At 33.2% G+C, this 26,003-nt stretch overlaps 1 pseudogene; it reads right to left on the bottom strand.

Moving 5' to 3' along the window:
* Positions 1-221: 221 nt before the first annotated feature.
* LOC124527267 (60S ribosomal protein L7a-like) lies at positions 222-1,006 on the bottom strand (annotated as a pseudogene).
* Positions 1,007-26,003: the final 24,997 nt, after the last annotated feature.

Raw genomic sequence — 26,003 nt, 5'->3', positions numbered from 1 at the left:
TTGGAACATCTAGGAAAGAGCTTAAAATTGCCTTCCAGAGCAATCGTGGAATGGTGCGACTGGTCACAAACTAGATTTTGAAAAGAAAATTTACAATACCACACAATCTAAAGTTCAGAGACTAACAAGCAGATAACATTATGACATTAGCAACCCGCACCATTTTTTGTGAAAGAGGATTTTTTATTACTTCTACATACAGAAAAATCAACAGTGTACACTTAGTCCGGTTTGGTGACCAATTCTTTAGCCTTTGCTTTTTCCAACTTGGCAATGTGAGGCACCAACTTTGGACCCAGAATGTTGCCTCCCAGGTGAAAGCAGATCTCATCATATCTGCCAGTATCATTGGTCTTGATGGTTTCCACCAGCCTAGCCAGAGCTCCTTTGTCTTCTGAGTTAACCTGTGTGAAGGCAACAGTGGTGCAGCCTTCCAGTGGATCAGATCCCCCTGGCCTGTCCTTCTAGATGATAAAACAGTAGGGAACCCTCATTTTACTACCCAAGGCAGGCAGGAAGACAACCAGCTCAATGGGATCTACATCATGTGCAATCACTTCCAGCTGAGCCTTCTTATTTTCCACCAAGGTGGTGACAGTATTAACCTCAGCTTGAAGGACAGGCAGTCTCTTAGTGGGGACATCCCCTTTGCCAAGAGTTTTCTTCTCAGCCCAAGCCAACAGTCTCTGCTTGTTCTCTTGCTTTGTCTCTGGTCTGTATTTGTGAGCCAGCTTAAGCATCTGAGTGGCTATTTCGTGGTCCAGGCCGGGGTGAACTGGTTAATCATGGGAGGCACTTTTAGACCTTTATAGAGAATATCCCTTTGCTTCTGAAGCCGGATGTAGTGGGGCCATTTGGCAAAGCAGGTGAGGCCCCTTTTGGGCTGGATGTCCTGTCCAGTGCCAAAATTCTTGGACATTTTCTCAAACAGAGGACTGACCACCTTCTTCATGACAGCAAGGGCTGGGACCATCTTTTTCTCCTTAGGTTTCTTTCCTTGAAGCATCTCGGATGGCTGGAGGAGAAAGTGCAAACTGCTTTTAAACAATCTTCAATTAAAAACAAATTTCATAATAAGAAAAATCTGTAGAAACATTTTTACCTTCAGGCATGCTCTTTTATTATACTCATCATAATTTATTTCTTTACATAGTCGAATGGCTGCCCACAGAAACATTTAGGGCAATGCTTTTCAACCACAGCACAATTAAGATTTGGGGCTGGATATTCCTTGTATTGAGGACAGTCTCATTCACCTTAGAATGTTAGCAGTGCCCGTGGCCTGTACACACTGGATGCCAGTATTAGACCCTCCCAGTCCTGACAATCGAAGATGTCTTCAGATACTACCAAATGGCCCCTAAGGGACGCTGACTAGGCTGACTGATAAATTACATGTATGTACTTGTATTTAGTTGTGTGTTTACAGTATAGAGCTAAAATGACAGATAATTTCTATGAATATATTTAAGGAAGGTGAGTTTTTTTGCTTTAATATACTTTGAAAAATTGTAATTGTGTTAGTGTTTGTAGAATGGTTACTATATGAGGTGTCTCCTTATGTTCTTGTAAAATAATGCAAGTTCCTTTTATAGTGAACACCAATTAAATGGAAGGCACTGAACTAGAGTCTTTATACACATTATTTAATTCTTAAAAAAAATATGATGGAATGTACATCTCACAGTTAAGGAAACTGATGTTCAGGGTCCTAACCCAGAACCCAAAGTCAGCTCTTCTTATTAAAACATACAGCCTTTCTTTGTAATGAAATTGCATGGTTTAGGAAGTGGGAAGAAAAATTCTATCATATCTATGTTTTGTAGGCCACCAAGATAATATTTAACCTGCTATTGTTTTAAAGATTGCCCAATAGTTAGAGACTTTCTATTCACTGAAATTTTAAAACAATGTAATATCAATTATTTTTCCAAAAATACTTTTTATGTTTTTTTTGAGAGTTCTCCCAATAATACAACTCAGATACAAAATAGAAATGTCCCATCATAAGTTTTAGGAACCTCTTTACTAAAACTATATTAAATTTGTTATTTGAAGGAAAATATTGGATTATTTTATTCATTTGTAATTTTGTTTCTTTGTCATTTAGTAAATGCTTAACTTGCTGATTTATGAACCTGCTCTTGCCTGAAAGAGCCAAGGTAAATTGCAATTGGCAGTTCTGTAAAGGAGTCTAAATTATTTTCTTTCATGAGTAATATGAAAAATTGAAGTGTAATTGATGTTCATTAAAAACTAATGTGGATTTTTGAAGTGCAGAAATAGAAACTCTTGTCTAAAAAAATATAGTAGTTGAAAAAAGTAATTTCAGTGGGTTTTTAAAAAGCATAAACATATTCCTTCATCAGATCTCTGCAGACCTTTAAGCTTTGTTATAGTATTTTATAGCTATATAAAGTAATTGTCATATTTCATTGAAATAACATACACTTTTAAAAAATATTTTAACATATCTGAATTGTGAAGCATCCCTAGTGTATCAGAGTTTAATCGGTGGTATTTTTCTCTTACAAGTACATAAAACAGTGACGTGAGTTACAATTGATGTTTAGATTCAATAACTTATAAAATTTAATGAGATATATCAAAACATGTCAATGCTTAAAATTTTGATCCTAGAAATATTAATTCATATGTTAAATAATTTAGTTAATGACATTAAGTGCTAATTATAATTTCTATTGGATATGATTTAATTTCTATAGCAGAAGCCTATGAAAGACACATATCTGTAAAATATTTTCAGCATAACTTTGCTGTCATATTTTAACAAATTATTTGTTGTTTTTGTCTAAATACTATATGCATGAACAAACCATTTTGATAGCTGATAAACCTTTTCAGAAATACATATTTAAGTAACCACATAATTACTATATATCAACGAGATAAGTTTATCAGTTCCAGTTGTGGATTTTGACTCATTGTAAGTACACAAAATATATTTTTTAAAATATGAGAATGATAATTTTATGAAGATATGATTATTTACGTATTTGCTCAGGATATTTTCTGTTGATTGTTTTCTATAGTATAGGTACAGGGATTTATTATACTGTTATATAGTTCATATAGTTAGACATTTTATTTTCAGAATATCTGAAATTCAATATGTGTATTTCTTTTTTTCATATTTGTTTGCTCATAAAAATATCCTGTACATGTCAATCAGTGTAACCTACTTTGAGCAGAAATATTATTGTAGGATTACATTTGGTTATCTGTCTTTTTCTAAGCATGAAAAGCCCTTGATATAATATCTTTTAAGCAAGCATTTTAAAAATGAAGAGCAAATAGACAAAGGTTTTGAAGTTTGAATCTGTTGACGCAGAAAGTTAGCTATTAATATTACATATATTTAAACTAATCACAATTTATGGAATTAACTGTAAGTGAAACCATGTAGAATGGCATTTCATGCTTTTATTTTTTTGTGACTTGAAAGGGAGTTGTTTTCCTCTGACAGATTACAGAGGATTTGGTATCAACTTTCCATTTCTCAAATTTAGGTTGCAGGTTTTTTTCCTTTTCTTTTCTTTTTCTAAGTGACAAGTGGAAGGAGTCCAAACCTTGAATAAGTAATTTTGCATACCCGATAATCAAAAGTTAAAGTGAATCAGGGATTTGAAATAATTATTTAGGTAATTTAAGTTCCAATCAGTAGCTCATTTTGATAGAAAAATCTATTATGCTTATCAGGAGGACACATTAAATAATTGATATGCACTTATGTTCTGAAGTAAACAGTGTACAAAACTTGTTAGATACTACTTTGCCTGTCCTCCAGAAGCTTACTATTTTAACAGAAAATGCATGGATGTGCATAGGCACAGATAACTCTGAATAAATAAAGTAAAAGATGGTCCTTTTAAAATGATAAACATTTATTTTCTCTTAATTTCTGTGAGTCAGGCATCTAGGCAAGATTTAGCTGGGACCTCTGGTTGAAAGGCTCTCCCAAAGCTGTATAATCAAGGTGTAGGTTAGGGTAGCAGTCATCTCAAGGCTCAAATGAGGTCCATGTCCAAGCTCACTGTGTCACTTGACTGTTGACACAGGTCCTGTTGACACAGGTCCTCCATGACTATTGTCCAGAGATTCAATTCTCTATTGGGCAGTTCACACATAACAGCTGGTTTCCCTCAGCAAAAGCAAAAGAGAGCCAGAGAGAGTGAGCAAGACAAAAGGCAGAATATTTTGTAACCTAATCCTGGAAGTGACATCCTATTATTTTATACATTGTATTCTTTAGAAATCAGTCTCTAGGTCCCAACCACCCTCAAAAACAGAGGAATATTCAAAGACAAGGAACACTAAGGGTCATTTTAGAGGCTGTCTGCCACAGAGTTCTTAGTAGGATGTCTGTTCTCTTCTAAAGCCGAAGTTTTTATTTTCTTTATGTGATTATGTACTTTTTTCCCTTAAAAAATATCTCTTGTTTTCTTTCGCCACATCTTTTTTTCTAACTTCTGTGAAGTTTTGTAACTACTCTTTTCAATCATCTTAAACCAGGAACCTAATAGGCACATGCATCTGTTGAAATTGACACTCTTTGCCTTACCCAATGTGTTGTATTTGAATGCCTTGGCTGTATTGGGTTTGGACTTAAAATGAATTAAGGAAATTACAAGTGAAATTTGCCCGTGAAATTATATTATTCCCTAAACTCACACAAAATCAATGCCTGCAGAAATTTAAAAGGTGATAATTTTGAGTAGGGCATTTTTAAAGAGGGCAGAGAAAAGAAGTGGTAGGAGAGTATTGAGCAAATTAATGTACATCAAATCTGAATCATTGAATGTAACAAGGGAATGTGTCCTCTTATGTGCTGCCATCTTCAACTTGTAGAATGCAGTGATTATTATTTCGTACTAACTTCCATAAGTTTTAATTTCCCCTGATGAACTAGGATTTATTGTTCTCATAAAGTTTTCTTAATAAATGCAATGAGATTGGTAACTGCGCCAATTAATTAGTCAAGTACATATAAAATCCCTAGTGTTTATTTAATTTGATCTTTAAAAAAGAGTCAAAATACAGATATGTAAAAAGATAAAACGTGTAGTGACCATTTTTTTATTTCAAATTTTACTTTTAGAAAACAGAATTGTATAGGTTATTGTGCTTTGTTATCAGTATAGGTAAATGATATTTTATGGGCAAACACATATATAAACAAATAGAAGTCCTTAGAACAGATACTGGCCAGGAAGCTAACAATTATCATTGTAAAATTAATAGCTATGTAAAGTTACATCCTTTTAGGGTTACCTATTACTTTCTTTTCATATAACCTAATGCAAAATCTTGCTCTGTATCACATTTTCTTTTATTCGTATACATTTAGATAGCTCATACCTTTTTTTTTTGAGTCATTCATCAACAGTGATATATTTGTGATATATACAATCTAAGTAGATTGTAGTTTAATTACATCATAGCATCTGATAACAAAGCAATGGCTCTAGGGGTGCCTCAGAGGCTCAGTAGGTTAAGGAGTCGACTCTCCATTTCTGCTCAGGTCATGATCTCAAGCCTCCTGAGACTGAGCCCCGTGTTGGTCTCTGCACTGACAGCATAGTGAGTGCTTGGGATTCTCCCTCTCCCTCTCTCTGCCCCTTTTCTGCTTGTGTTCTCTCTCTTTCTCTCTCTCAAAATAAATAAATAAACATTAAAAAAATCAATGGCTCTGAAAAAGGCACAATAAGGGCAGAGACTTTGTCAGTTTTACACTCCACTACATATCCAAATAGCTGTTGAATGAATGGGTGAATGAATAAATGAATGTATAAATATGTTACATGACTAATTGAGGTATAAGGCATACTAAATTCAGAAAACCTAAATGATTAACTTTTCCCAAATCCTCGTCAGCAGAGATACTGTTTTCTTAATTTTTGGAGCAGTTTATTTTAACTAACAGAAAACTTGTGATCTCTGGAAGGCCTCCATATGCAGATTCATGCTATGGAAGAGCTGCTTCTGTACAGAGAATAAGACAAAGAAACTATATTTCACTAACTACACAAAACACATCTAACTTTGTTGTCACAATGTCTCATAAACTCAATTGTTCATGTGAAATGTAATTTTACTTGTAAAATGATATATTTATTGACAACTTATAATAAATCATTCATACTAAGAGAAAAATACATCACATTGCCGAGCATAAGAGCAGAAATTAGAGGCCCATCAAATCAACTTCAGGGTATACTAGATGGCACAATTATGATACACAAAATTGAATCTTCAAGATCTGAAGTAGTACTTTGCTGGGAAATTCTAATGCTTCTTGCTCAACTTTTAAACATAAGAATTGAATTTTAGAATTCAATTATTTGGTGAAAACAGCACTCATCTTCCCGTTATTCTCAGTAGTGTATTTCTATGTGTCCTGTTGACATTGAAATCATTTGGGAAATACCAACTTGCTGTTGTTGTTGTTGTTGTTGTTGTTGTTGTTGTTGTTCTCCTTAGGCGTTCACAAGCACTTATCTTCCTTAGTCATCCCTAAGAGAAGACACTGAGTACGTGGCATGTGCTAAATGCCTTGTTACATGCCATGTGGGCTGCCAAGAAGTGCAGGAGTAGGAAGGAACCCCAAAGAGATTTCAAGTGGGAATGCAGATAGAGAGTTTCAGAATAAGTGTGTACCTGTTTCAGAAAGTGAACAAGTAGAGACTGGTGTAAAATGAGAAAAGGTGGAAATATTTGTGAAGGAAATGGGAAGTTATGGTTTTTACCATGCACTTCTCATGCTGATATCACTGATGTGGAGCAAGAGAAGAGGAGGAGAGAAAAGTGGGGCTAGCATGGAACCATAGGATTTAACTTATTATAGGTTCATGTTGTAGAACAGACAGTTAAGACAGGTCTTTTTTTAAGGACTGTAAAAAGACCAAATTTGACTTAGATGTGTAAGACAACAGAGAACAATTACAAGTTATTTTAAGATGAAAGCAGCATTTAAAGAACACAGTCTGGCAGGATAATGAATGATGGATTGTAGGCAGTAAATTAAGAGATAGAGAAACTATATGGAGAAAGGGAGACGCTGCAGCCTTTCATGGTCAAAGTAAGGAGGGTTTGAGGTTCCGGAAATAATGACAGTGTAAATAAGGAAGTATGGCTATACTTCTAAGAAACTTGATATGGCAAACAGGTATTAAAATACAAGAGATGAGATATATTCTGTAGGATTCACAGGATTTTGTAAATTAGTTGTAGGACTCCAATTTTTTGAACTGAATAGTTAGAAGAAGGATGATATCAAGGGTATGATAGCTCCTTTTCCTCATTTCAATGTCTACTTTAATGCTGAGGTGATAGATTTTGAGCAGTGACCATATTCATAATAATTGGCAAAGTTTAGCATGGATAACTCACTGTTTTTAACCAAGAATTTTACTTTTCTCCAAAATCTGCTTCTCTTTGCATGATAGAATGTCCTGATATCTCATTCACCTTGTTTCAGGGTATGAACTTACCATGATTCCCATTATTCCTACATTTCCCTCAAACACTAGTATCCCTGCTCCACAACCCTCCATCCCATTGCTACTTTCCTTGTTAGGACCCTTACTCTTTCTAACCCAGGCTGCTACAGTCGCTGTCAGACTTCTTTCCTCACTTCCAGTCTTTTCCCACTACAGTGCATTCTCCAATTACTGTGATGTATCTTCCTACATCACAGATCTGATTATGTCATGCCCAGCTTACAAAATTTGTCACCTTCTTGTCCATAGAATAATTCCCAGTTCCCTAGGGACAGAAAATATCTTCTTATCATCTCATACATTCAACAAATGCATCCACTGAACACCTTAAAATGTGCCACACACTGGCTATGAAAGCTCTGGAAAACAAAAGTTGGCATTGTCCCTGCCCCTGTGGAACCTAAAATACAGTGGAGGACACAGATACTAATCAAATAATTACACCAAAAATGTAAAATTGCAGCTGTATGAAGTACTGTTGAGAAGTTTGTGAAATTGGGACTTTACCCCAGTAGGGAAGTCAGAGAAGAATCTCTGTAGAAGTATTTCAGGAACTAACATCTGGAGCATAGGTTGGTTGGCAAAAGAAGAAAGTACTAGGTTTATCATAAAGTAGGCTCCTAGAGAGAAGAGCACCTGTAAAGTCCTGTTGCATGCAGAAATACACCACGTGGGAGGGACTTCAACATTTTCACTGAGTCTGGACCAGAGAGATTTATAGAGCAGAATCTTACAAAATAAGGCTCAAGAGAGGAGAATGGAATACCAAAGGTTTATAGACTAGTGAGTTTATTCTGAACCATTGGGAAACTAATGAGACACTTTATGTAAGAGGGTGACATGATCAGAAATGCATTTAGAAAAGAACACATATGGTGGGTTTGCAGGGAATGCTCAATCTGGGCAAAGCCAATAGGCAAATGGGTGTTTGCTAGGACAAATGTGATGATAGTGGTGATTTTAAAGATTTAAAAAGAAAGAAGTTTTTGTCTGATGACCGAAATACAATAAATGTCTATGTCTGACTATCGTGTTGATGAAGGAACAATATAAACAGTAGAAATAAGAATTAAAAAAATAAGGAGACAAAATGAAATGACTTGGAAGCTAGAATGTCATAGAGGCTGTGGCAGAAAGAAATCTATGTCTGTTACGGAGCATTTGGAATCCTCATGCATGAGAAACATCATGCTTGCTACCTAGGAATCCATTCTCTCAGCAGCTTTGTGGTACAGTTTAAGAAACTATGCAATCCCAGCTTTCCAGGAGGCACCATATCATATTTTCATGAAGTTTCATCGGAGAACTACCTGCATTGCTATCATCAAATGTAAATAAAAACATCTCAAGGACAGAGGCAGACCCCTGATTCTGCATTTTTAGCAAGTCCTGCTAGTCTTGATGGAATCTAAACTTTCAGAAACAGTGGGAAACATACTAGAGCATGGATTTAGTGTTAAAAGTACTCAAAGTGTGGCACGTATCACAAATGCACATGCTGAAAACATGGAAACATGCTGCACATTGGAAAACCTTTGTGCAGATAAATTTGGAAGGTAAATCTTAGTTGCATAGCTAGGCTGATGGCATTGTAAAAGTCACTTAATTTCTGTGGATTCCAGTTGAAGAGATTTGTGATTTGGCTTTTCCAAGTCTCCTGCCTCTCATTAATCAAAATGATGTCCCCTATCTGTCTCAGTTTCTTGCCCCACCTCTATGAGAAGCTTTGGGGAATCTAGTCTCTTTGAGTCCCAAAGGGTCTGGCTTGAGAATGGTAAAACTCTGTGTCCTCCACCTAAGGTCCAAACTAACTTGTGGGATACTGAAACAGTGGTGGCCTTCTGTAACACTCAGCAGACTGCTGATCTGTAATGTGGGAAGTGCTTAAACTAGATTTGATGCATGAAGCATTAAGAGGAAGGAGATTGTCTTCCTCTATTGTATTGAAATTATTTTAAATTTTGCAAATGGTTAAATCCCACCCAGGAGTTTTTAGCCATTTCATCATAAAAAGAGGTAATGGATTTTTGACAATATAAATAAGCCACAACAACCAGAAACACAAACACACACACACACACACACACACACACACACACACACACACACACGCACATGCACACACACATTTTGTAACTGATTGGAAAACTGTCAGTCCATAGAGCTGAGTTAAAAGTATCTAATTATTGTAAAAATACTACTTGCAATCGGGGCACCTGGGTGGCTCAGTCGGTTAAGCGTCTGACTTCGGCTCAGGTCGTGATCTCTCAGTGCAGTTTGGGAGTTCAAGCCCTGAATCAGGCTTTACGCTGACAGCTCAGAGCCTGGAGCCTGCTTTGGATTCTGTCTATCTCTCTCTGCTCCTCTCCTACTTGTGCTCTGTCTCTCTGTCTCTCTTTCAAAAATAAATAAATATTAAAAAAATAAAAAAAAATACTGCTTGCAGTCTATAGCAAAGTAGGCTATACATTTACATATATGTGCTAAAAAATCAGTGACAAGTGTATGCCTTGTCTAAAACTCTTAGGCTTATAACAAGTCAGATTTATTTTTGTTTTTGATAACAGCAGAAGATGTTTTTTAAAAAAGGTTAAATATTGGTTTATCACATGACAGTTAGCTATTTAATAATTGATAAAAATGTAATGGGGTATGAAAACAATTGTCGTTTTAAACAGTACTACTTCAATATCTGAAGTATAACGAGGGATACAATAATTTTTATTTTCAAAATTAATAAAAACTTCACCCAAATAATCTTGAATACTATTGTTCCCTGGATAAAAATTCAATCTGAAACTGACAATTACACACATGGCAAATCTTTATACTGGGTTAGAGTGTCCCCAGCAGGTGGTTTACTTATGATTAATGATTTACAGTTCTTGAATATTCAGATTGGTAAATGTGCTGGTGCTTTTTAATTGCCAAACTCTTATTACCCCAGCTTGCCTTATGACAGCTTGCCTTCATTTTAAACATGTTGTTTTTGAACATGATTTAAAATGAGTGCCAAAGTATGAGGTGTCTTCATGCATTGACTGCTATGGGCAAACACACTGTACATGCTTTTTTTTCTGTGTTGACAAAAATAAATTATAATTTTCTGATAGCTTGTTCAGTATATTCAGATTTTAAAATGACAGTGACTACTAGTTTTCTGTATCTCTTCCATCATAGTTTGTCATGAGTTACAACTCAAAGCATAATCAAATACTTATTTTATTATAATTTATAAGATGCTTATATTTTAAAATTGTAATTCATCAGGGGACTAGTTCAACTTTAATAATATTTGGCAAAATTGAGAACATATAGAAGACTTATAAAGAGCTTTACAGATATAACATGATTTATCCTAGAAAAGATAAAATAAAGCAGTGTATTGATTTTTATTTTGAAGTACATGAAGGCTTGTTTTGGTTGATAATAGACATGAAAATGCACAGGAAAACTCAGTGTGTGGAAAAAACCCTATTCTTAGAAGACCTTGACACCTATTAATTATCATCTGGAAAAAGTCATTTAAACATCTCTAAGTTTTTGTTCACTAATCTGTACACGGAAGCTAAAAATACTGCCTTAATTATATCAAAGGTATTTTTTGAGAATCAGATGATTTAATTTCCTGCTAAATTTTGTGGGCATGATGTAGGCAAGGACCATCTTGCTTTAATTCCTTTGTAGGTAATAGGTACTTCAGTGTTTGCTAATGAATGAATGACTCAAATTAGATGGTAAATAAAAGTAAATTACAAATAGTTTTTAAAGCATTGTGTGACTTTAAGTAAAGAAGGAAATCTTTTTTTCAAGTTTACTTATTTATTTTTGAAAGACGGGGGCGGGGTGGAGGGAATGTGCAGGGGAGGGGCAGAGAGAGAGGGAGAGAGAGAATCCCTAGCCTGATGCCAGACTCAAACCCATGAACTGTGAGATCATAACCTGAGCTGGACGAAATCAAGAGTTGGATACTCAACCAACTGAGCCACCCAGGTGCCCCTAGAAGGAAATCTTAATGGGCCTAGGGTAAACCTTTTTCTATGTTTTAGGACAACCATTGGCAGTTGTTAATTATGGAAACTCTCATACTCATAATAACTTGGTAAGAATCCTTTTGTTTCTTTTTGTTTTCAATCTTGAAGAAAAAAAATCAAATATATCGTGTTCTTATTTTACACATTGCACATATATTTACTGAGTTACTGGAAGAAAGAAAAACAACAACATGAATTTGGTCTCATGGACTTATGTCCAGTTAAAGGTTAAAGAACACAAAACAATGTTAAATACATGGTTTTATAATAACAGTTGTGATCAATGCAGTGTACAATGGAGGTTTAACAAGTTGACTTAACCCCACAGCCTGCAAAGTGGAAAGCAATGTACCAGGAATATTATAAGTGGTTGTAGCCAAGAAAAATTTATTTTAGCATATAATTTGTGCCACTCTGTTTGGCACTAGGGATAAATGTAAGTAAGTAAGATAGACAGGTTGAGACAAACTTATGCCTATATATTATCTTCATTTTATAGCTGAGGAAATAAAAGCTCCAAGAGATTGGGTTTCTTGTCTAAAAACATACAGATAGTTTATTAACTGGGCACTCCCACCCAAATACGTTTGACTCTACCATGCTGTTTCCTCTAATTCATTTAGACACTGAGTTGGGAAGTATTATTTAGGGACACCTCCATTTTTGGCATTAAATGTATCCAGTGTAAATGACATAAGCATAAGAGAATTATCTAACTCTGTTGTTATGTTTTTTTTTAATGTCTATGTTTCTTAATGTCTATTTCTTATAATAGTGCTGCCCTGTATTTTACTTTTTTTTTTTTAATGGTGCCTTCTAAGAGCACATATACTGTATTTATATGGTTAAAAGTGTAATCTGCCAAAGTGATTGTTTGCATTGTCTGAGGGCCCATTACTGCTATAAAGAGATCGTAGACCCATCATCTGTATGATGTCTTTTGTCTTGGGGCAGGTTGCATTGCTGATCACAAGCTTGTCCTAGTTACCGCAATACAGTCAGTGGTATAACTTATTAAACTGCTTTTCTTTTATGCTTATCCTTTTTAGTATTTAACACAATGCATATGTTGAAACAAACTGGCCTAATTCATAGAAGTTATAATTTCATAATTATTCTCGAGTATTTACAGAAGCAATAGTATTCTGAAATATCCTAGCATTTTTATAAACACTTATTATCTATTTATCACTTCACATTTTTAAATATTTGTTGGTATACAATTTTTAACAATCTTAAAATGACTATTTCCATTCTGTAGGAGAGAATTCTTTTAGTTATGCTTTCTTATATGGTCATATAACCTCTATCTGTGACTATTCACAACTTAATTTACCTTTCTTACATGTTCACAACAATGCTAATAGCATTTTTTTATTTGGGGACTTTTTTTGGTTTGTGCTTACATTGCAACAATATCCCTCAATAAATATTATATATTAATTTAGGCATAAATCACACTAGTGTCATTTGGGTAACTTCATGTGACACAATAAAAGAAAATCATTTAATTTTTCACAGGTAATTTTGTTTGATTTTTTTAAAAAGAATTTATTGATTTATGACTTATATTTTAATTTTCACCGGCCATTTGATAAAATACATACATAAATATTAATATCTATATATACATACAAAACAATAGTAGTCATTAATCACTTCTTTAGTCTGTGAACAATAAAATATATTGATACTCTTATTGTTCGTGACTGCACTGAGCTAAGTTCACTTATTTCTCCCCATGCGAATTAAACGTCTTCACTCTTCTTTAATTGCTATGTGCTTAATTTTCTTCCACTGCAGGAAGCCCAGCTATTTATAGGTTTAACTTCTATTAGGTTTTCCATCATTTGATCCTTACTGATCCATTACAATACATTGTGCTTTCATGATTCATGTTGTCTTACATTTATTACTACCACACTACCTGTTTTTTATGACATTTTTAATATGCACTGTGGTGTGCATAAAACATTAAATGAGCTAAAATGAGCAATTGGTGATTATATTTATATTCATATTATAATATGTCTATGCTATTATTTCTGTGGTTTTCTAACTATGCATTAGTGTGTTGGAAGGAGAGCCAGAAAGGGTTTTTAAGGTCAATTATTATTGGGGTACAAATCTCCATTTGGATTTTCACAAACTCATATTTCATGGGCAATCCAAATTCTTTGAAGTGTGCAGAACATGTAAAATATGAGGTCTGTGTGGCATTTCCAATAACTGAAGTTCCTGTAGCAACTTTTATTAACAGAAGAATTGAGTACGGATAAGATGAAGTGCATCTCATCTTTTTTTCAATTTACACCTGTTTGGAACCTAAATATCTTGAAGAAATGATCTATTACTATTAGCCATTTTCACTATTTGAATACATGTGTATATGTTCTAACTTAACCCCACGTAAAAATAACTTCAAAGGACTTTTCTTATTAATAACCCTCTAATAAGTAATTAATGTTTATTCATATTAAACATTATAACCATAATCTCATTGTTTTTATAAAACTGAAGATTTAAAAAATATTGAATGATTGATTCTGCAAATGATTTAACCAAACTTTACATGTTTTTCTCTCATAGAACATTTTTTTTTTAAAAATTTAATGTTTTATTTATTTTTAAGACAGAGAGAGACAGAGCATGAGTGGGGATGGGGCAGAGAAAGAGGGAGACACAGAATTGGAAGCTGGCTCCAGGCTCTGAGCTGCAAGCACACATCCAGACTCAGGGCTCAAACTTACTAACTGTGAGATCATGACCTGAGCCAAAGCTGGACACTCGACCAACTGAGCCACCCAGGCGCCCCACTCTCATAGAATTTTTAACTGTCAACTGCTGACATTACCATTTGTATTAGCTCTACCCAAGCAAAATAGGTTTTCTAACATACATATACATATACACACATGTATATGTGTCTGTGTATATATATGTATATGTGTGTATATATATACTTACATATGTATATACGTATATATGTAGCTATGTTTATTAATTTAGACTTTTTAGTCTGTTAAAGAAATACCATTCTCCTATTTAATATGATGTTGTCAAAAATATCTTTTAAAGCTCCTTTAAAACACATTTTCCCTATTTTTATTTAATAGCAGACATTATGGATAATGCCTATAAAATTAGAAATACCTATAAGAAGTTTTGATGCTGCCATTGAAATTTGACAATAAAATTCTCAAATAATTTTATTTCTTTGAAATAAAAGTGATGATTTCTTTAGAGCTGAAATAAATCTGTCTTGTATAGTTATATCATGGTATGGTTATCAATAATTTAAGGAAATGCCTAAGAATTTTGTTTTATTATTTTTTAAACTGTATACTTTATAAAATTATGACTCTTTAAAAGGTTTTTGATCTCCAATGTAGATAGGATATGCAGCTTTTTTTAAAGAGAATTAGCTTAAATTACTTTGTTTCACTTAAATTATGTAAATAAAAAAGATAATAATATCACAATATGTTATCGTTTTAGAACTGTAAGTTGTAATATATTTAGAAAGATGGGGCGCCTGGGTGGCGCAGTCGGTTAAGCGTCCGACTTCAGCCAGGTCACGATCTCGCGGTCCGTGAGTTCGAGCCCCGCGTCAGGCTCTGGGCTGATGGCTCAGAGCCTGGAGCCTGTTTCCCATTCTGTGTCTCCCTCTCTCTCTGGCCCTCCCCTGTTCATGCTCTGTCTCTCTCTCTCTGTCCCAAAAATAAATAAACGATGAAAAAAAAAAAAGAAAGAAATGTAAGAAGTAACTTTGATGACCACAGTAAGTAGATGATAGATTATATATTAAAATAACTTGGTGCCGGTAAAACGTTACCAAAACTTTTTTCTATTTTCCAGTGGCAAGATATTTGCAATGTCCTCAAAATTTAAAAGGAAAAGTTATGAGGCTGAACAACACACTACATGAATATTTGATTTTGAACTTAAATCAAGATCACCTTTGATTATCGAGCTTAAGATGTTTTCTTCACATTATTAGACAGTTACCTTTAATCTCCATAATATATCAATTTTCTTTGAGAAATAGCTCAAACTTATTCAAAACAAAAACCTAAAACAAACAAAAACAAACAACAAAAACACTTCATGAAGACCTGGAAACCAAAGCAAACCAAACACTTGAATCCTAATGTGATATAGTCAGAAAGTTCTGTATTTTGCGACAGATCATCTGTTTTCTAGTTCCCACATTTACCTGTGGCCCAGATTTGCTTTCTTTTGTTTTTATTGACGATATTACTTAATTTTTGTTAACCTCATTTTCCTTATCTGTCAAAACAGACACTGGAATATTTGATCACTGAAGTCATTATTTTGTTATAAGTGAAATCTTGTCAAATTACAGTAGAAGAATTTAGGTCACTTTATAAACTAATTTCAGTGACTTTTTTCAGCCTGTCATGATAAATGAGTTAAGAATTTTTTCAAAAGTTAAGTTTTTTTATTGTCCTTTTTCCAGTTATAAATTCTCAATTTCATTTAATCTCATTTATTTTATGTCTGCTTTGATATTATGTAAAAAATGCTTTTCATATTTTTAGGTCTTATGAAGATTATTGATAATATATAATTTCTAAGAAAAAGACCTTGGACTAGAGGGTTTCTTTGGTTTTTATTTAAATTCTAGTTAGTTAACATATAGTATAATATTGGTTTCAGGAGTTGAATTCAGTGATTCATTACTTGCATATAATACCCAGCGCTTATCACAAATGCCCTCCTTAATCCATCATTCATTTAACCTGTCCACCATATTTCTTAAATAACTTCACAATCATAATATTAGAAATGGAATCTAGTCACTGTCATGACCTCCTCCAGGAAAATAATATTTGAGATCCTACAAAGAAAAGACATTAAAGAGAAGTTGCTACAGGGCAGAATGAGTTACTTACACGCACACACGCACGCACACACACACGGGGTGACAAATAATTATTTTAGTATTAAACAATAGCAAGTTATTTCAAAATTGAAAGTTTATAGGTCATTTGTTATAATATTTGAATGAAACATATTTTAATGCAAACCCGTAACCTTTCATCAGAATGATAGATGTTGGTTCTTATTTCCTTTGTGAAGGATAACCCTTTCTCTCCCTAATGATATAAATCCAAACTGTCTGTTCCAAATCTTCCAGGTTATGGCTAAATGAATAGGCCATCTCTGGTTATTTGCTTCACCCTCTGAAAATTTGTTTTCATTTTTCAGAGGCATTTTTGCTTTGTATATTGGGTAACTGACATGTCCTTTTATGAAAATTTTAAGTTATTTAGGTAAAACACTTTATTTCTGAATTATCAGTTATTTAGGTAAAGCATTATATTTCTGATATATTATTTAGGTAAAACATTATATTCCTAGAAATTTTCCTTATGTCTTCCTGTTTTATTTTATATCTGCTGTATGGTATAATTGTTCTTCCATAAAACCCCAAACTTCACTATTGTTCTCTCAGTAGCCATTAATTCTAAAATTCAAAATTATAACTTAAAATTATAAAGTACACTCAAACATTCCTGACTAATTGACTAGTTTCATGGTATCTAAAAATAATAATGAATATGATTTAAAGTAGGTAAAAGAGAAATGAAGACATTTATGCTCAATTAAGGGAATAAATTACAGAAAACATCTCTTAAAAATAAGAAAAACAGTAATTGGCATAATTTGGTTTGAAACTAATTCAATTTGACAAACATTTGCTTTATCATTACCTTAAGCTCAGCTTGACAAGTTTATAAGCTATATCTCTTAAAAGGACTTTAAAATAAAATTGGGGCAAAAAAAAGTTAAAATTGGGGCATAAGAAAACACTCCTTTGTCTCTTTGTTCCGTATATTTCTGGTGTTATTATTATTAACCTTTATTGTAGTTAGATGCACTGCAGGTCCTCCAATAGATTATAGGTCCCTTGTAAGAGTATAAACTGTTTTTTCATTTTCATCCTTGCTGCTCTGACAATGCTCCACACATAATGCCTCCTATATAGTCCATATTCTAACTCTATATGATGACTCAAATGTCACCCAAAGGCACTAAATATTAGCATCTCAAAAAAAGTGTGATTTGCCTTGCACTTTTCACATTATTGATACACTTGAGTTTTGAGTTTCTTTCTATACATGACCTAAATTTTCCAAGCTCTAGGTCAATTCACAGATATTACAAATATCAAATTTAATTTTATGATTTAAGGATACTTTGTTATAACACCCTTTTATTTGATGTTACTAGACATATTTTAATAAAAGTACAATAGTAAGACTGTAACAAAAGGATGGCGATACTGGAAGGTGTATGACTTAGTCAGATAAGATTCACCATAGGAAAGTAGAGCAGCTTTAGTATACACACAGATGGATAGGAAACCAACAGTGAATTGAAAAATGCAAAGTTTTGCTCACAAGGTGACCTGAGAGAAAGGCAGTCAGTGGGGGTGAAGATTTTACTGGTTTAATAATAAATAGGTATACATAAATAATTAGTTTGTGACAGTTTTAATGACAACCCAGCCATGGGAGAAGATAAATCTACATATTGAAAGAAAGCAGTTAAAATGTTGACTTGCAGAATGACAGAGGTAAAGAGGATACATGTAAGTGGAGACAGGCAGCTTGTCTAAATATGGCTAATATTAAATACAGGTGATTATAGCATTTGAAATTGAAATTACAAATAATCTCTGATTCACTTATTTTAAAATTTCCAAGTCCCCTCAGCTGCATATTTCACCAGGTGCTGGTGCAGTAGGAACAACAAGCGTATCCAATGATTTAAAAATAACATTCACGGGTGTCACCTGATGTCACTCCAGATAAGAAATGCTGTTCCCAATCAGAGAGAACACTCTCTGGTATTCATCCTAACACCTCCCAAACCTGTACTACATATTTGTCATGCATTTTTAAATAATCTTTTGGATCTCAAACATATTAAATAGATTAAGCTTTTTGAAAATTGTGAACACAGAGAAGAAGTGGAAGAAATGGAATGCTTTGCTTTTAGAAAACTTATGCAGGTACAGATTTTTTTTTTTTCTTCTCATGACGAGGTTTAAACTAAAGATGTTTTTATTTTTTTCTTCCAAAATACTACAAACTGAGTCAAATTTTAGTGTAGTATTCATGACTTTTTGCTCTTCAGAAAGATATTTGAGCCTCACCCTTTCAGGCTACTCAGGTACATAGACTTCTAAATATATCGGTTCAGATTTGGGGAAGTAAGCAAACATTTATCAAGGCACTCAGGCAAGCAATGTGCTAAGTGCTTTGTGTGCATTTACTTTTCCCAATACAAGTCCTATGAGGAAGATATTTTATCTATTTTACAGATAAAGTAACTGAAGTCCGGAAAGGTTAACTTGATTGCTCAAGATCAAAAAAGAGACTCAGCAGCAAAAACAGGATTGGCCTTAGAATTCTCTTGAAAGCATATGCTTTTCTATTTATGAACCCAAATTTCTCCATAAGGGTTGTTTCACAAATTTATGTGAAATAAATAATGATATAATTTTTAAAATCCGTTGATATCACATCTCATTGCCTCCCCCCGCCAATTCTACTTTATAGTCTGAAGATAAGGAATCAAATCACAAACACATTTATTTTTCTTTTTCAAATCACAGATTGGATTTCTTGAGGCTCTATACAAAAACAAATGGGCTTATTTAATATGTTGCATACCACATTCACTATCCATTAATCTTAAAATGAACTAACTTGACTGAATTTACAATAGTTCCAGTTCTGTACTGTCCAGAATATTTGAGGGGATCATAGAGATTCCCTAAAAGCGTCAAGCAATTTTCAGTGAGAAATATAACTGACAGGCTCCTAAAAGGTACAACACAAAATGGCAGAGATAAATGAGTATGAAATATTTGGTAACACACCATAATTATTGTGATGATTCTAATACTTTCTTCCAACAACCCTTGAAGGTCATGGAAATGTGGAAGAAAAATAGAAAATAAAAGGAAATATTAGATGGAAAAAAATCTTGTACTACCATAATGCTATTTTATTTTAAATTTTTTTACATTTATTTATGTTTTGAGAGACATAGAGAGACGGAGCATAAGTTGGGGAAGGGCAGAGAGAGAAGGAGACACAGGCTCCAGGCTCTGAGCTATCAGCACAGAGCCTGACGTGGGCTCAAACCCACACACCGTGAGATCATGATCTGAGCCGAAGTCGAACGCTTAACTGACTGAGCCACCCAGGTGCCCCTACCATAATGCTATTTTAGAAGTTGTCAAAGGAATGGGAAACTTGGGTGTTATTAAGTCAGAAGAAACACCAATTACTTCATTTTGATATATTTGATGATCATGTTAGTCTACTGAGACCATTGTGAAACTAGACTTTGGTCTCTTGGCATTTTGACAATGGCTTGTAGCATCATTATCCATCAAATATGAAGAACAGTGTTATTTTTCCTCATTAACTAATTAGTAAATTTAAAAAGATAATGAATTACTAATTACAGTATTAAAGGGGAATATTTTTAGAAGTCTTTTAGCTACACCTCCCCATCCCATTTGATGTTAGTATTGTCCCTTAGACCATCCTTCAGTTTGGTCATTTTCACTGAGACTGCCAGTCAGTTTTACACCAAACCAGGCTGTATTTTTCCATCTTGCACAGTTTTTCTCAGATGTTGCCAACTTCACTGCTGAGTCCATATACATCAAAGTGACTGTGTTTCCCTGAAACTAAAAGTGTCAAAATAGCAAATTAGGCAATATGATATGACATAATAAGCTAAACTCATGCTGCCTCCATTTTACTGAACAAATAAGAGATGCCTTTCTTGAAAAATCGATGGTGGGGACAAGAAATTACCTCCAAATCTAGAGGACTATGGGATCCTGCTTTAATTTATACTGCATTAAATACTAGGGAGACCTTGATTGTAAACCTTCTTAAATCTGAAATGATCTCTTCTTGTCTCCTCCCCCCTTTTTATTTTTCCTACATCCAGTTAGACACTTGAGTTTTCCAGAAAACCATAGGTTTCTGCATTTCCCGGGGACAGATCCTTAATACAGGGCTTTAAAACCAGTTACTAATAGCTTGGTGATGATGTTACCTAATTTTTACAGAGAGGTTGGTGAAAAGAGAGATATTATACATGTGTGAATTGACATTTTGAAGTGGAACTCTGCAAGCTCTTTTTCATAAAATTATACAGTATATATATATACTGTCTAGCTTCTATATTTGAGGACATTAGAATTTAAATAGTTGGATTTGAAGTCATAACTATGTTTTTATAATATTATTTTAATGGAGAAATATTCCCCAAATGATAAAGAAATATTTGTAAATTACTTTTGGGTCTGTAGCCTATTAATACTGTAAAACAATTTTCATAAGTATTTTATTTCTAAATGATATTTAAGGCACTCGTGCATAATTTGAGAATTGCCTATATAGAGATTAATTTATAATGATTGATCCTTTGGTATGATAAACCTAGTATTTCAGCATGACAAAAAGCTACAAAATATGAACTCAAATATACCAATGTTAGGTAAATACATAGTTGCTCTGGTGGTTATCTCATTCAACATCTCGGTAACAAGAGCAAATAAAGGAAGCTTTATAGATGTGCCCTTCCAAACAGATTGATTGAGTTTATCTTGCTATAAAGCTTAATTTTATAATCATCTGTAGGATTTTAACTATATATATTATTGTGTATGTCAGAGATAATTTTTAATGGGCTGCCAAACATAAAAAATAGATTGTCTTCGTATAAAAGGCAGAAAAATGTAACAAAAAGGTAAAATACCAATGAAATTTTATTATAAAGAGAATTATTTTCTACTTTTTTTCAAAATGTGCTTTGCTATATCTGTTACTTGAATTATCTAATCTCACTTCCCCTGGAGGAAATGTTTATAACTTAATTGACAATATATTTTCCTTATACTTATATATTACATAATATTAAGATTCTCTAAAAAGTGAATGAAAAATTAAAGTATATTCACCTAAGATATTAAGTGATTGTTCACAGATCAGAGTACTTAAAAAATAGTGAATAAAATAGCTCATATGAAAGTGTTCATTTACTTTACATATATCTTAATTCCATACTTCTCACAGAATCAGCATACAATTATAAAATAACTATTTGCTGATGTTTATTTGATAAAGCCATAAAATCAACATAGCCAACTTCATTAATGCAGGGATAGAATTGAAATTAAGATAGAAAAGTATCAGAAAAGATATGTCATTAAAGATTCATGTGAAAAATAGTAAGGAATGAAGTATGTCAGCACTTTGCATGTAAGGATATCTTAATCCACATACACACAAATGAAGTTAAGTAGTATCTATTTAAAACTAAAAACAATTTTATTGTAATTTGCAAATGAAAGTGGACTTCTTTTAGGAAATATTAATACCAATGTACCTATATTTACATATTAAATCTGTGGGGCTTTTCTTTTAAATAAAAGCAAATAGTCTTTCTCTGCATGAAAATATTAGAACACTTAATACCAACAAGATGCTAGCAATTGTTGAAAACAAATTAGAACAGAGAAATCATAGATATTTAAGGAATCACTATGGCTATTTAATGTTCCCTTTGTCCTTGTAAACTTGACATTTTCAAATTATAGCAAGCTGTCTCTTTCTAAATTTTCAGGAAAATAAGTAATAGTATTTAAGTACCATGACAAGTATAAATGGAAATTGAAAAGACATTATTTAAATATAATGACAATAGAATGTTACTGCATTTTCAGAAGACTATTTCAATCAATGATAAGAAATTGCACTTAAATATTTATATAATTTTAAAAAATTGGTCAAGTTTTCTTTTCTTTTTAAAGAACCTTGTTGTGTAATTGGAAATTAGGTATCTATAAATCAAACATTTGCAAATAATTCCATCAAAACAATGCTTTTTGCAATAGCTTGCTTTCTTCATGTCTTTGGTCATCAGATAACAAAAATTATTTTGTTTGTTAATATAATGCTTTATGAAATATAGCAACAGATTATGCATAATGCAATGTATTATTTTCAAAAATAATTATAAAAAAGGAAATTGTATGGTAGCTTGATGTAAATAGAAGGTCACTTGGAAGTAAGTCATATTTTAAGCGTAGCCCAATATACTATTAGAACAATATAAAAATAATTTAGAGAAGAAACAAACAACTCCCCAGTTATTTAAGATTAGAAAAGGTATCTAGAATACACAAGCAAGGAACCAAACTATAGTGACACAACATTTTTGGTGTACCTTGCTCTATTTTCAGCACTGCATCCCAAGTCTAGTACAGAGGCCATCAGCCTGGTAGTTAAGTTGTATCATCACATTGTAACCTCTGAATATTCCAGGTAGCCCTTCAGAGATAAGCAAGGAAAAGGTACTAATATCATGATGAGGTAGCTGGGGGCAGACAGATGTAAAGTGTATATAATAATGGGTGTTTTATACAAAAATTATGTGCTATTAGGCAATGATGGCTATGTTTAAAATAATAATTTAAATTACTACTGGCAATAGAGGACTATAACCTGGTTACCCTGTCGGTGCAACTTAGTCTACCTTATCTCCCAGTTGAAACTTATGGAAATACGAGATTTAAAAAGATTTAAAAGATTAAAAGCAATGATTAACTTGAATATTAAGGATATAATTATGTAAAATTTAAGATTATTTTATATACACTTTAAAAGTTATCCCAACAGCAATATGAAAAAGAATATAAAATGAATAAGAGAGGTATTATAGTGGTGATTTTGAATTACTGGTAACAAATAATAATATATTATCAGGTGTGCAGAAAGGAATAGTATTCTATAACACTCCAAACACAGAGAATTCATATATTTACATGAAGTAGAAACATTGTTTCCTAATCAGAGAGCTTTCTTGTGTTGCTTTGTTTTGCTTATTTTTTAATTTTTGTTTTGGAAAATTTAATATATTGAGAAACTCAGCCACTCCTGAATGTAATGCCCTAAGAAGCAGTCTCCAAAAATACACTGACCTTGCCATAACCTAAAATGTTCACTTCAAAACTGTTCAATTCAAAACAGAACTGCACTTGCTATATCACAGTGCTACCAATAGTAATTTAAGGTAACTGTCACTTTAAAAGTAGCCATCAACCCTGCCTAAATATACATTATTTTTATATAAAAACTCTAGTATCTTCTTTCAACATATATTTCCCAGAGATCTAATACAGGGAATAAGCTTAAAAGCAACTACATTTTTCTGTTATGCTACCATGAAAGAAAATTGTAGTCATTAGTCAAAAAAGTGAATAAAATTGGTTATATACTACAGAATGATCTTGATATTGATTTTTAAAAATATTCTTATAACCTGCATGATACCAAAACAACTACTGTTCACAACCTTACCTGTATAAAGAAGCTATTTTCCATTTGAAAAACATTATATACTTGTCAGTTAAAGAAAGAGTATATTGGGGCGCCTGGGTGGCTCAGTCGGTTAAGCGTCCGACTTCAGCTCAGGTCACGATCTCGCGGTCCGTGAGTTCGAGCCCCGCATCAGGCTCTGGGCTGATCGCTCAGAGCCTGGAGCCTGCTGCCGATTCTGTGTCTCCCTCTCTCGCTGCCCCTCCCCCGTTCATGCTCTGTCTCTCTCTGTCCCAAAAATAAATAAACGTTAAAAAAAAAAATTAAAAAAAAAAAAAGAAAAGAAAGAGTATATTGGCCAAGAAGATTTTAGTGGCTGGGATTGTAATAGAACCAGAGACATGATATAATTGTAATACAGCCACACGTAATCTGACACAAATGAATTCTTTTAAATTTATCTTAAAATTTGTGGAGTTTTGAGTAAGTAGGTATGCATATGAAATAGTATTATTAGCCCTAGGTATTAATAGTTATAATAGAGACTGATAAAATGAAAATTGTCATATATTTGTTTAATAAGTCTCAAACTTTAATCAATAGGTTTTAAAAGTAAACTCTTACTGGAAATCCATCTAGGTATTCCAACAAAAATACTAGTATTTTTTTTTAAAGATGTTGCCTGTGAGCCTCAGGCAATTTCTAGGTCTTTTTTAGTTCCTGAGATTTCAACTGAGAAAAGTGCCAATTAGTTCCAATTTTGATGATGATATTCATGATGTGGTTTCTAATGTAACATAATTTGGAGGGGGAGGGGCTTGGTGACATGTTTCCTCAGGACATAGACAAAGATGAATATACTCAGCATTCTATACCACTGTCTAAATGTGACATGGTCTGTCAATGCCAACACGTTTAAATAGAAAGTGAAAATAATCCATTATTTTTATGATTTTCTCTATAACATCAAACATATAGTTTATATCTGACTATCTCAGTCTGACTAGTTGAAAATTTAGGGTATATGTTTGTAATCTAATGACAACAGTTATTGGCTATATTGGCCATGTTAACGAAAGTAATAGTCGTATTAAATTTAAGTCTTCTAAGGTAAAATCATATCTGAATCTGTATTCAGTCATTGGGACTGTATTTTGAGGAAGACATTGATAAAAAAGGACAATGATCAGAATGGTTAAGTAACATTATAGGAAGAATGATCAGAGTTACTGAGAAGTTCAAATTTAAGAAGAGAATAGTTGGTTAGGGAAAGTACATTAAAAAAAAATTTGAATACATTGTTCTTTGGATGAAAATCTAACCTGAGTCTATAAGGCATAAGGAATAGCTAAGGTCATTGGGTGGATATAGATAGAATTCTCTGAAAATTATAGCTGTCTGAAATTAGAATACCTTGTCATTGCTAAATGTCTTCAAAGAGTGGATGATGCAACCTGCCTGGGAGATTGTAGGAGAATTCATGCTAGGAGTAAAAAACTGGATGAAGCTTCCTCTAGAGACTCATATAATTTTGATGTTCTGTAAATTTAATAATTGAACTATTTCTTTGTGATAAACTTCTCCCAAATGTTTCAATGTTTTCAGTGTTCAAGACAGGACTTATTAAGGTGAAATCTAAGAAATTGCCAGTATTGTAAATCCAGAGTGGTTGAATAGCAGCATTTCATGTGGTTCATCTACATCCATAGTTTTCTAAGACAATTCTCCAAAAGAAGATAGGTAAAATTTAATAAGAAATCAATATTTTTTCTTGACTTAGTTAATTTTGAAAAAAAATATTTAGAGGCCTAAATTATTGAAAGATTTAGTGATGAGATAAAAATGTACATATACTGCTGTTTTTCATCTTTGTTTTTGTATTTTGGTGAAATTAATTGCATGGACTTGGACTTGGTTGGAATACCAGTTCAGTCCCCTGTCACTTTGTGGCTGTGGTAGTCTTGAGAACACTCCTTTCTGACCTCTGCGGGAACTCTCCTATGACCTCAGGCTCTATGCTCTGAAATACATCGTTGTGGTTAGTGTTAAGTCACCATTACCCGTTGACT

Source organism: Lynx rufus, unplaced genomic scaffold (genome assembly GCF_022079265.1).
Source record: "Lynx rufus isolate CCGP_SWC_20201006 ecotype Redwood Valley unplaced genomic scaffold, mLynRuf1.p SCAF_5, whole genome shotgun sequence".
Classification (NCBI taxonomy): Eukaryota; Metazoa; Chordata; class Mammalia; order Carnivora; family Felidae; genus Lynx; species Lynx rufus.
Note: the sequence above shows the minus strand (reverse complement) of the source record. Positions and strands in the feature narration are given on the sequence as shown.